General features: G+C 42.6%; 3 protein-coding genes across 4 annotated transcripts in view; 1 reads left to right on the top strand and 2 right to left on the bottom strand.

Annotated features, from left to right (window-relative positions):
* LOC308073623 (rho-related GTP-binding protein RhoE-like) overlaps positions 1–12132 on the top strand; it is a 528647-nt gene that overhangs the window by 427952 nt on the left and 88563 nt on the right. The gene's annotated exons all lie outside the window — the stretch shown is intronic.
* kif5c (kinesin family member 5C) overlaps positions 1–12132 on the bottom strand; it is a gene marked incomplete at both ends in the record, with an annotated part of 106541 nt that overhangs the window by 10442 nt on the left and 83967 nt on the right. The gene's annotated exons all lie outside the window — the stretch shown is intronic.
* lypd6b (LY6/PLAUR domain containing 6B) overlaps positions 1–12132 on the bottom strand; it is a 40535-nt gene that overhangs the window by 15689 nt on the left and 12714 nt on the right. The window contains exon 2 of one of the 2 annotated variants that reach the window (XM_080457208.1): positions 3168–3231. The exons of the other annotated variant lie outside the window; for it this stretch is intronic. The gene's annotated coding sequence lies outside the window, so the exon portion shown is untranslated. The remainder of the gene's footprint in view (positions 1–3167; positions 3232–12132) is intronic. 2 annotated transcript variants of the gene reach the window in all.

Here is a 12132-nt window from a genome sequence, read left to right as displayed (position 1 = left end):
ATATTATCAAATGGGGGTCCGCAGGCTAATATGTATCAATGTGGGGGTCCTTGACACACAAAAGTTTGACTACTACTGTATTAGGCTACTGGCGTCAGCTTGTGTGTGGTTGACCGGTCGTGGTGACGCCTCAATGGCTGCAGCCAGCAACCTGAATGTCTATAACAGCACCATGTAGCCCACGCAGTGGTGTAAAGTACTGTAACTAAGTGCATTTACTCAAGTACTGTACTTCAGTAGAATTTTGAGGTATTTGTACTTGAGTATTTCCAATTTCCAATACTTTTACTTCTACTTCACTACATCTCAGAGGCAAATATTGTACTTTTACTCCACTACAATTATTTGAAAACTTTAGTTACTAGTTACTTTTCAAATATAAATTATGACATTATGAAACATACATTAACCACTTTAGCCCCATTTTAAACCTGGGCTATTTGAAAATAGCAGATTTACACAGAGCTTGATCTGCTATTTTCAAACATTTTAGTACTTTTACTTTTGGTACTTTAAGTACATTTTGATGCCAATACTTTTGTACTTTTACTCAAGTAAACTTTGAATTCCGAACTTGTACTTGTAACTACTTGTACTTCTACATTGCAGTATTGATACTTTTACTTAGTAAAGCATTTGAGTACTTTTTCCACCACTGCCCACGTACTGTACCTGAATGTCTATAACAGCACCACATATCCCACGTGTCTATTCTTGGCTGTGGCTAATTGTGAAGTAGGTGAAACATTTTGAGTCACGATGTGTTTTTATAGGCTTTTCACAGGATGCTGGCGGGAGTTTGTCCCCAGGGGGGGGAGTGAAGGGAGATGAGTGATCCCCGTTGGAACAATAGAGCGCGGGGCGGCGGAGCTGACGATGCACAAATCCAGCCTTAGCTTGCATGATGCATAAGTCACTCACTTAGTATGCGGAAGCCCAATGATAAAAGGAAATAAAAACTGGGCTTCTAGGAATTCTCTAGTGCTGTTTTCCAAATGTCACTGATTGTTGGTTTCGCCCAGCCCGACTGAAAAACAATGTGACAGATTTCTGCCAAAAGTTATTTTTGAGGAAGACACTATTAACCCACTAAGACCGGGAACGCATCTCTGTCACTTAAGATTTCTTTGGCTATTCAAAAACAGCAGATATACAAGCTCATAGAGCGGCACCCAGTGCTGCGCTATGAGCTTGTAGATCTCACATTTTGTTTAAGATCTTTGCCTCATGGGGCTCCCTTGAACTAAATATTTTGAGATGGGGGTCCGTGGCCAAATACATATAATTTTGGGGGTCCTTGACATGAAAAAGTTTGAGAACCACTGATATAGATAACATACGTTTTTTCAAAAAACGTAGGATTTAGAAGCAAAAGCCCCAGAAGCAAAGATCTGGGTTACAAATGTTTGCTTTAAAAATATATATATATTCAAAGATTTGCTCGTCTGTCACAAGCGTCATGGAACCACTTGTTCCTGGTTTTTGAATGGTCTCCATTTACAACCAGTACATCTACATAAACGCTCAGATTTCAAATACAAAGTGCTTACCCCACGGCCATGGATGTAACAGGTTAAAGCGCCTGGGTTTAAGTACCCGTATCTTCCGTATTGTTCAATAAAAAGCATTTTAATCCGATCGGTGGCCATTTTCTCCGAACTTTCTCCTTATGCTTTCAACTACGTGTACTGCACTCTGATACATTGTAACTCTATGAAAAAATTACCACCGATCGGATTTAAAATGCTTTTTATTGAACGATACGGAAGATATGGGTACTTAGACCCAGGCGCTTTAACTTGTTACAGCCGTGGCTTTGGGGCCAGCACTTTATAATTGAAATCTGAACGTTTATGTAGATGTACGGGGTTGTAAACGGAGGCCATTCAAAAACCAGGAACAAGTGGTTCCATGACTGTCATGATATGACTGTCATGTTTCAGGGCTACCCTTAAGGTAGGAAGAGGTATTACCAGTCACCCCTAGGAACTCATGGTGGGGACCCAAGTGATCACGGCCCACAGGAATGCGCTTGGCTGGCTATTAGGATCCACCATTAGGACGAAGAGGGCAGCTGATCGGGTTACAGTGTTTGTGTGTGTGGAGAGCCCCGGCAGGGGCAGCTGACTGGAGAGAGATGGGGCTCAAAGGGATGCCAGGGAGGCCTCCACTCAAATAAAACTCCCACCGGAGGCCCGACTTCAAACAAACAAGAGGAGTGCTCTGGAAAATTAAACGATCTCTTGCTGTATACTGAACGAACGTGGTGCTTAGCTCTACACCACTTAAAAACTGGAAGGCATCATCTGACTAATTAAGCGTGTGTCGTTTGTTCCATGTCATGTCCCTGGGAGCAAGAGCAAACATGTACAGTAACTTAAGCAGCAAACACACAGAAAGTAAAGTACACACACGCAGAACGTGGATGCGAGCTATAGGACATGAGCCCAAGTCAAATACAAGAGAAGCTCGACTGAAAAAGACACTTACTGTACCTTAGGGCAGGGGTCTTCAACCCCCTAGGGGGGTGACCCCTAGGGGGTCCTCAGAGTTACTACAGGGGGGCCACCAAATCTTTGTGTGATATGATTTTTATGTTTTACTTTAACCACTTGAACACTAGCATCCCTATTCTGAGGAGAACTTTAGCCCAAAAATAGCACATCTGCAAGCTCAGTGAGCTTGTAGATCGGCTATTTTTGGCAAAGAGGTTTGGTGTAGATGGAAAAGAGAGCAGACCAAGTAAAAAAAAGAAGTTAATCTGAAACACAATTTTATACAATATAGAGGGGATCCCTGCTTCATCTCTCTCTCAGCTAGGGGGTCCTTAGCCTGAAAACGTTGAAGACCCCCCCAAAAATTATTTTTTGGGGGGTCCCCTAGTCCCCAAATGATTAGCTTAATGTGCAACATTGTTTCCTCACTCAACAGTAAACAAACCAACATACTGTATAAGTGTATACAGGGTTCCTGCACATTTTTAAAGTTACAATTTAATGACTTTTAAGATCCTTTTTAATACCAAAATGCCAAATTGTCAAATATTACGTAAGAATATATAGAATTTTGTCGTAGTTTGGCTATTTTATCTGTGTAATGCCTACAGTGCTTGTCAGGGTGGGGGGTCCCCAGTTCAAATATGATCATATTGGGGGGTTATACTGTACCTTAAGAGTTCCTGGAGGGGTCCTCAGCTGTCTGTCTGACTGACTGGGTCTTCAGTACTCTCTTCTACACACAAAAAGAAGGCGGCGATGATGATGAGAAAGGTATCCCAGCCAACTGTAAAAAACCCACCAAACAACGAGGTCTTCCCGTTCCCTTTGCTAATTTGCTCTTTAACCAGCTCATCCTCTCTCACTCTGACTGGATGAGCCCAGAGCAGGAAATGGCCCTGGGGGGGAGGAGGAGGAGGAGGAGGAGGGGGTGGGGTGCGGTGGGCTAGGCCCGTCATAAAACCTTGGTCCTAGAAGTATAAACCCAGGGCCCTTTATGGCTCTTTTTGTGAGAGAGTGAGTTGTTCTGTTATTGGACAATGCCTCTCAGTCAGAGGAACACAGAACACGCAGGTCATAAAGTACTGAGGCCATCCATTGATCAACAAGGCAGATAATAGAGGTACTGGGTGGGGGGGGGGGGCAATGATGTACTCAGCTGAGGGCTGCATGACAAAAATGTCTAGACTGATGCTTCTTGAATACACAGTAGCTCAGTGAGAACAAGGCAATAATAACATCTGCGTATGGTCTATTATGTGCATTTCCAAGGTATGAATTGTATACCAAGTAGTTGTCAGTTCTGTGAAGTTTGTAGAAGAGTCTCTGTCGCCACGTCGTGACCAATTCTGCACGTGGGTATATGGGTGTTTTACAGTTGCAACTGTATTTGGACAGATTTTTTCCGTCTACACCAAATCTCTTCCAAAGCTCTGAGCTTGTAGATCTGAAAGTAATGCTTAGACATGCGTTATGGTTGCTATAACTATAGCACTGTTAAGTGTAGGCTACAGGTGACAGGCTTGCACGGTCAGGATTGTGCACGTTTTGTTTTGTTTGTGCGGATGTTTTTATGTCTCCCAAAATGTTATTTGTTTGTACTAACTAGGGTTATAGCAGTAGTGTGGTTTTTATGTCATTTGATTGTGTTTATGGTTGGTTCAGACTGCCAGTGTGTGGCTTTCCTGTTGTACGTTTTGCCAGAATTGCTGCAGGCTGATCTGGACACTTTGTGTTTATCTCAGTGCAACAATAATCTATTTATGTAGGCAATTACTGTAGCCACAATATATAAAATAAACTGTGCGTAATGGCGTTTACCATTTTCTTTCATTCATTCGTTCACTGGATGCAGGCCAGAGGGTGGGCTCAGGGGCCTATACTACAAAGTTAAAGCGCTGCATGTGAGAGAATATGGTAAACACATCAGTAGCTTTGCTGAAGCTTTTCAGATATCCAAGGTATGTCTTTGGTAATTTCCATGTGCCCACAGCACACACTTATCTTTCATCTTGTTTTTTATATTTCTCTCCAAGTCAGATTAAGTCACTAAAGATTGCATCTATCACTTGTTCTAGAGGCTTTAAAATGCTAATTAAGCAAACAGGATCTAAATCAATCCAATGCGTCATTCTTAGAATTCTTTTTTACTGTCTACAGTAGCATTAAGCATAGAAAATAAACCCCAAATTAAGAGCTCAAATGGAGTCTAAAGGTAGTCATTACTCTCATGTCTCAGTTTTGCAGAAAGCAAAGTAAACAAGAAGGAAACTAGCTGGGGATGCCGGGCAGCCAAGTAGTAAAGGCTCATAACAGCGTGTCCCAGGTTCGATTCCCGAGGCCGGCGGTGGATTTGCTGCATGTCACTCCACTACTCTCTCCCCATTTCCTGTCTCTCTGCATTGCACTATCAATAAAGGCTGAAAAGCCCCCCAAAATATCTTAAGAACGAAGGAAACAAGTTAATAATACATTTTAAAACAATTCTCATCCACCAGACATTGATTACGACAAAATATCAGACTGCAATGTATTGCAGTCACCATATGCAGCTTGCCATTGGTATGACTGTGAATGAAGAATCAAGAACCTCGGAACGGTCGGACGTTTAGGTATTCCTAAACGTAACCTCAGTAAAACTATGCCTAAACCTAACCTTATTCCTAAATGTAACCTCAGTAAAACTATGCCTAAACCTAACCTTATTCCTAAATGTAACCTCAGTAAAACTATGCCTAAACCTAACCTTATTCCTAAATGTAACCTCAGTAAAACGTATGCCTAAACCTAACCTTATTCCTAAACCTAACCTCAGTAAAACTATATGCCTAAACCTAACCTTATTCCTAAACTTAACCTCAGTAAAACTATGTCTAAACCTAACCTTATTCCTTAAGGTAACCTCAGTAAAACTATGTCTAAACCTAACCTTATTCCTTAACGTAACCTCAGTAAAACTATGTCTAAACCTAACCTTATTCCTTAACGTAACCTCAGTAAAACTATGTCTAAACCTAACCTTATTCCTAAACTTAACCTCAGTAAACTATGCCTAAACCTAAACGTATTCCTAAACTTAACCTCAGTAAACTATGCATAAACCTAAACTTATTCCTAACCTAAACCTCAGTAAAAAGAATACAAGAACTGCTGGGGGCGAGTGCGTCACTCCCCTAACTCTCTCTCTGTGTTGTCTCTCCACTGTAAACCTATCTGATAAATGCTCAGAACACAACAACAACAATAGAAAAAAAACATTACAAACAATGTACATTCAAAGAATGTTTCCCATTTCTGTTGATGGAGTCTGTGGATGTACTAAGGCAGGGGTCTTCAACAGGGGGTCCGGAGACCGGGACCCCTAAGGGGTCCTCAGAGTTTCTACAGGGGGGCTGCCAAGCATCCCTATTCTGAGGAGAACTTTAACCGAAAATAGCAGATCTACAAGAATAGATCGGCAAATAGGTTTGGTGTGGAGGGAAAAAAGAGCAGACTAAGTACAGAGTGAAAGGTCAAGTTTACTATGTATTGACGGTTTACATGGTTAAATGTCTGAAAATACGTCAACATGACTCCAACATGATAGTGCTGTCAAACAAGTCTATGACGACGCTATCCATGAAATCTATGAAAAAGTTTAATCTGCACGCTACATCATTTTATACAATATGTAGTGGGGGTCCCTGCTTCATCCCTCTCTCAGCTAGAGGGTCCTTGGCCTGAAAAAACGTTTGAAGACCCCTGTACAAAGGTGTTGTTGCTTTACTTCGGATGTGTGTGAAGTCAGATGTCGTGACATACCGTGTGTTGTTTTCTAAGTGGATGACAAGATCCTTCACTTCGGGCTCAGACACTCGGTGCTTTGATGTAGTCGGGACAAACACATTCTCATGCACGTCAACATGTCATATTTCGGCGGTTGGGTCAGCTGCCTTTGGCGTGCCGATGATGAAACGCATCTTTTACAGATTGCTTCTCTCTGGAACTACCCCTCGTAGCATCATTGTACTGTAATGCGAACACATATAGACTTCATTGCCACCCAGAAGTAATAAGTAGGCTTTCCTCCCACTGTCCCACATGCAACCCTTCTGCTATATCATTATCTGCATTGTTTCGCGATGACAACCCAAATGACATCACTCAAATGAAAAGGCAGGGGAAACACCTTTTGCACTAAATTAGTTCTGGGTCCATTCATTTAACCCAATAAGACCTGAGGCCGATTCTACAAAATGTCTGTTTTTAGAATGTCTTTTAAAAACTGTTTTTTTTTAAAAAACGTATGTTACTATGTCAGTGGTTCTCAAACGTTTTCATGTCAAGGACCCCAAAATGTATATGTATTTGGCCAAGGACCCCCATCTCAAAATATTTTGTTCCAGGGACCCCCCAGAAGCAAAGATTTGAGTTACAAATGTTCACGATTTCTCAAAAATAGCAGATCTACAAGCTCATAGCGCGGCACTCGGTGCCGCTCTATGAGCTTGTATATCTGCTATTTTTGAATAGCCAAAGTGTAAAATAATGTTTTTTTTTTTGCTCAAATCAAAAAATTACACAGAAGCTTCTCCCGGTCTTAATGTGTTAATGCCGAAAATGGCTTCAGTGGTATGTCAGCGAGCCACCCCTTTCTTTGCATTTAACGCCCGAGGGTGATCGGTCTGTTGGTAACAGCATAAATCCAGCACTTAAGGTTGACTTAAGTTTCCCCGTGGCCATTTCAAGTAGGTATAGGAGATGATGTACTGGGGGTAATAAATTGGAGTGCGTAATGTGCGGTTGTTATGCGATCTCGTCCTGTTTTGCTCCCGCGGTGCAAGGTGTGGGGTTTGAGGATTCCGACAGTTTGCTCCTGGTAAATATTATGGTTTGTATTCCTGAGGTCTGAGGTCAACCGGAATTATGCTCCGAACAAACATACAAGGAAATGACAGAAAGCACCCTCTAAGTGAGCATGATGTCACGGCCAACCAATCGGCGTGGGCTAGCTATAGCACGCACACTCACCCCGCATCTGAAACTACTGTGCCAGCGTAGAAATCACTGCAGGACTCACTACTACAATACCACTCTATACTATAACTGCATCTTAGACGTTTTTATTATGATTTCCCTCTAAAACAAATCACCCATCAGGTCATCTTGTTGCCACCATCGCATGATAGAATAGCATTGAGAGCTGTGGATGTGGCATTACATCCTGATATGGGTGTAGCAAGCAGAGTAGCCCTGCTTGTAGCCCAGAAGCCTAAAGGTAGCTCTCCACCAAACAGACTACAGATTACTACAGACTGGCAGTTGGGAGATCAGTCGGTTGGAAGGTGTGAAAAAAAAGTTGCTGAATGCACCTGAGAGTCGACACCGACAGACGGCTACTATGGTGCTGAAAATAGCCTATTATGGCTTGATGTCTTTTTCAACAACAAGCCCGCTGCTATCCGACGATCGAAAACGGAGCGAGCGGCTTTCGACGCTTCCCTACAACTTGCGACCCGACGCGACAAGTGTACCCACCGCCATTCAACAGCAGATTTTCGGCAACAGACACTTTCCAACAATTACCACCACCTCCGTCGGTGGGGTTTATATCGCTAAGGGCCTACTTTTTAATCTGTTTTACTTTGCTATCGTTGAACCCATCCATTGCACTGCCGATGAAAAAATAATAACGCTTAACTCCCTCAAACTAGAAGTCAGTGTCTTTGAGCAAGGCACTACATCTGTTAATGTCTTAACTTAACGTAGGTCACTTTAGATACTGTAGGTGTCAGATGCTTAAAATGTTAAATGCACGACGTTGAAATTTTTGCGAACGCAGCGGAAGGAGGCGCGCCGAAGGCAAGTGGAGCTTACTATGACTACGTCAAGGTTACGTTTAAGCCCGCCCCTTCCCCCGGAAGCCACGCCCCGGAGAAGGCTCCTAAAAACTCCCCATTGAAACCCCATGTTAAATGAAAAGTGCCTGAATCGCTCCGAAACTTTTTCTACCCCCCCTAAGTGGGGGTCTATGAACAAATACTTCGGGCTTGGATTTTGGCTCCGCCCCCCGGAAGTGGGTGAAACAGGCACTTCAAACACTTTGTTGAATTGTTCAAAAACATTCAAAGTTTTTTTTTGGTGAATTTGTATTTTTCTAAGATGCTCCTTTTAACACAGATTTTTTTTGTATTTCTTATATTTTTTAAATATATTTTGGATATTTTTTTTTTGCGTTCGCCTCCCGTGTTCGCGCGTCTTACTTGTGTTAGTTCTGCCTGCTAGCTCCAGTAAAAGTAATCTGAAAATGCTTTACGTTTTTTTAAGAGAGAAAGAAATAAACAAAGTACATTTAAAACATGAACAGAACAGGTTCCACAGACAAATTACTCCAACCTTGTACCTCTCACATTTCATTCCATTCTCTGAATCGTCCGATGAACTTGTCCTTGTGGATTATTTCGTTGCTGTCGGGTAGAAACCTCATATCTCCATAATTTAACTTGTTGTGTTTTTTTCATACATTCTTGCCCTACTTGATCATACTACAATGTCACACAAAAGCATCAAATGTAGCAGATCCACAAGCTCGAAACGCGGCGCGAAGCGACGCGTTTTGAGCTTGTAGATCTGCTACATTTGCAATTTTAGAGTTTTGGACTTTGGACGAGGTTTTGACCCGACAGAGACGATTTACACATTAACCTGGAAACATTTAAAAGCGTCTCAGGTCCCATAACTTAAATTCCAACCAGCTCAACACCAGATGAAATGAACCGTGTCCAAACCCTATGAAACGCAACACCAATAAGCATACTTAATAATACAGTTACTCACACCACCATTCAAATCTTTGAAGTCACTTAAAAAGCTGAACTACTACTTTTGGCTCATAGTTATAGCAAGATAAACTGAGCACAGGTTTATCCAATTAGTCAAGCCTTTCATCACAGCTTATGTAGTAAACTAAATCCTTTTATTTTCACCTCCATCTCTCTCTCACTGTTCTCAGTCACAACAAAGATGGGAGAAAACGTTTTTGCACTCTTGCTGAATTTTCCAAACAAGGGTCAGGTGGTACTGTAGGCTAAATAAAATGATCAAGAATACAAAAGTAATGCTCGCACACTATCATAATAGAAGTAATCGATGTCCTCAGAGGTTTGGCAGATGCAAAAATAGATTATATTTGAACCCATTAAAACCAGGAAAGCATTTTAGATTTTAGCTACTGTATATATACAGTATAGCAACATGTGTTTTTTAAAAACCTCTTAGGATTTAGAACATTGGTTTTAGAACAGTGGCGCTGTGAGCTTGCACATCTGCTATTTTTGAACATTTTTTTTAAAAATCTTGAAAATTTGTGAAAATTTTTTAATCACTTTGGAATTTTCTAACACATATCTTCTCTTCCGGGGGGGTCTCTGCTAGCACGATTTTCAGATGGGGGGGGTCTGCGGCCAAATACATATCAATTAGGGAGTCCTTGGCACTAAAAAGTTCACGAACTACAGATTTAGAAGGCATTTGTTCAGGTCTCAATGGGTTAATGATGATGATCCATAGTAAACAAATTAAAGAGTGCTACCAGAGCACCATCTCTAGTTCTCAGTATAAATGTCATATGGAACAGAACAGTACACCTGCTGTTTAGCAGCCATGATACCATTTGACCAGGTCACCTTTGTCCCTCCTCTCCTCTCTCCAGTCACTGCTTCCCTCTGGAGAGATCTCTCTCAATCCCAGGTTTAATGCTTGGTCATTACACAGGGGCGAGAAACCCCGGGTCAGTTAAATTGACCGTCTGATTACGTGGCACCGCTTCCCCTTACCGCCCTGTGGCCCGCACGGCTCTTTCCAGCCCAGCAGGCCCAGAGGAGTGGAGGGACTCGGGGAACAAGGCTTGTCTTTGTTGTCACCGATTCCACCAAGGAAATCAAAAACTGTTCTCTTCTTTTTCTTTTTTTTTTGTGCTCAGGCTGTGTAAGCAGTGTTGCCAGATTTTGCGAGAGAAATAAGCAACCGGGTGTCCGAAAACAAAACAAAAGCCCCAAAAATATCTTAAAAAAAATATATATATATATATTTGAAGATGGGGGAGGGGGGGGGTGTCTGCGGATTAATCTGGGGGTTCTTGCCATTAAAATGTTTGAGAACCACTGGTTTAACAACATTAGGAAACAAGCCCAAATAAGCAGCTAAACTTTAGGAACAAGCCCCCCAAAAAACTAGCAATATTTACAAGCAACTTTACAGAAAGACAAGCCCAAAGTCGCTTACAATAAGCGGACATGGCAACACTGGCTGTAAGGGGTGGACCGGTCCATGGGAGGAAAAGAACAACTACAGAGTCTCAGGTGACTGACTGTCCAAAGCTCTCTACAGGTGAGGTGGGCAGGTAAAAAAAAAAAAACACAAAAACAGGTGAGCAGTTTTGAAGTCGAAATTCAGAAAGTCAGCGGACAAATATCTTTAGGAAAAGTGACTCTCAAACTTTTTTCATGTCAAGGACCCCCAAATTAAAAGGTTTTTGGCCGTGCACCGCCCCGTCACAAAATGTATGGTGCCAGGGAATCTCATCCAAGTTTTGTGTTGTTAAAATGTTAAAAACGATTTTTCGCCGCTGGCCTAGTGGTTAAGGCACATACCACATATAGGCACTAACGAGTGCCAGCGAGTCATGGGTTCAATTCCCGAGTCTGACGACCATTGCTGCGTGTCACTCCCCGTCTCTTTCTACAGCACTATCTATAAATGAAGGCAGAGAAGCCCGCCAAAAAATAGCTTTAAAAAAAAGTTTAGTTTAGTTTTACTGGGGACCCCCTGGAACCCCCTCAAGGACCCCTGGTGGTCCCCGGACCCCACCTCGAAGAACCATTGCATTAGGACATTGGTTCTTAAAGTGGAGTCCGGACTCCGGGGACCTCCAGGGGTCCTCCAGAGGTCCTTGGGGAGGTTCCAGGGGATCCCCAGCAAAATGTGTTGATACAATCATGTTAACCACTTTTTATCCATTTATATGTTGGCTATTCAAAAATAGCAGATATACAAGCTCACAGCACGTCACTTCGTGCCGTGCTGCAAGCTTGTACGTCTGCTATTTTTGAACATTTTTCAAAAATCAATCTTGAAAGTGTTTTGCATTTCTTAAACACAAATCTTCTCTTCTGGGGGTCACTGCCACGAAACCTTTTCAGATGGGGGGGGGGGGGGGTCCGCGGCCAAATATATATCATTTTGGGGGTCCTTGACAAAGTTTGAGAACTACCGTTTTAGGAGACGGAGTTCCCAAAAATTCCCCACTAGCTGGTTGGGTGGGTGGGTGTGATACACCTGACCTCTATGAACCCTGCTATAGGTGCAGTGTTATAATGCCACTGGTGTCACTAACAGCGGGACTTTGAGCCGTGCGGTGTGTGTGTGTGTGGGGGGGGGGGGGGGGGGGACACTGAGATGAAGTGGCATTAATACGTTTGTTGTCAGACCACCACCTTAGCAAAAGCCTCAGAGGAATTCCAAGCCGGAGTGGCGATACGTCTTTATTGTGCTGTGACAGCTTGACCTGTGTCATTTAGGAGTGTAAGGGCTTATCCTCCTTCCATTTCAATTGGGTTTCAAATGGCCAGCTATCTGCTACTCCGCCCACTTCAAGGTG

Source organism: Gymnoscopelus braueri (genome assembly GCF_963280865.1).
Source record: "Gymnoscopelus braueri genome assembly, chromosome: 18".
In the NCBI taxonomy this organism is placed as follows: domain Eukaryota; kingdom Metazoa; phylum Chordata; class Actinopteri; order Myctophiformes; family Myctophidae; genus Gymnoscopelus; species Gymnoscopelus braueri.
This window is presented reverse-complemented; position numbering and strand designations above follow the sequence as displayed.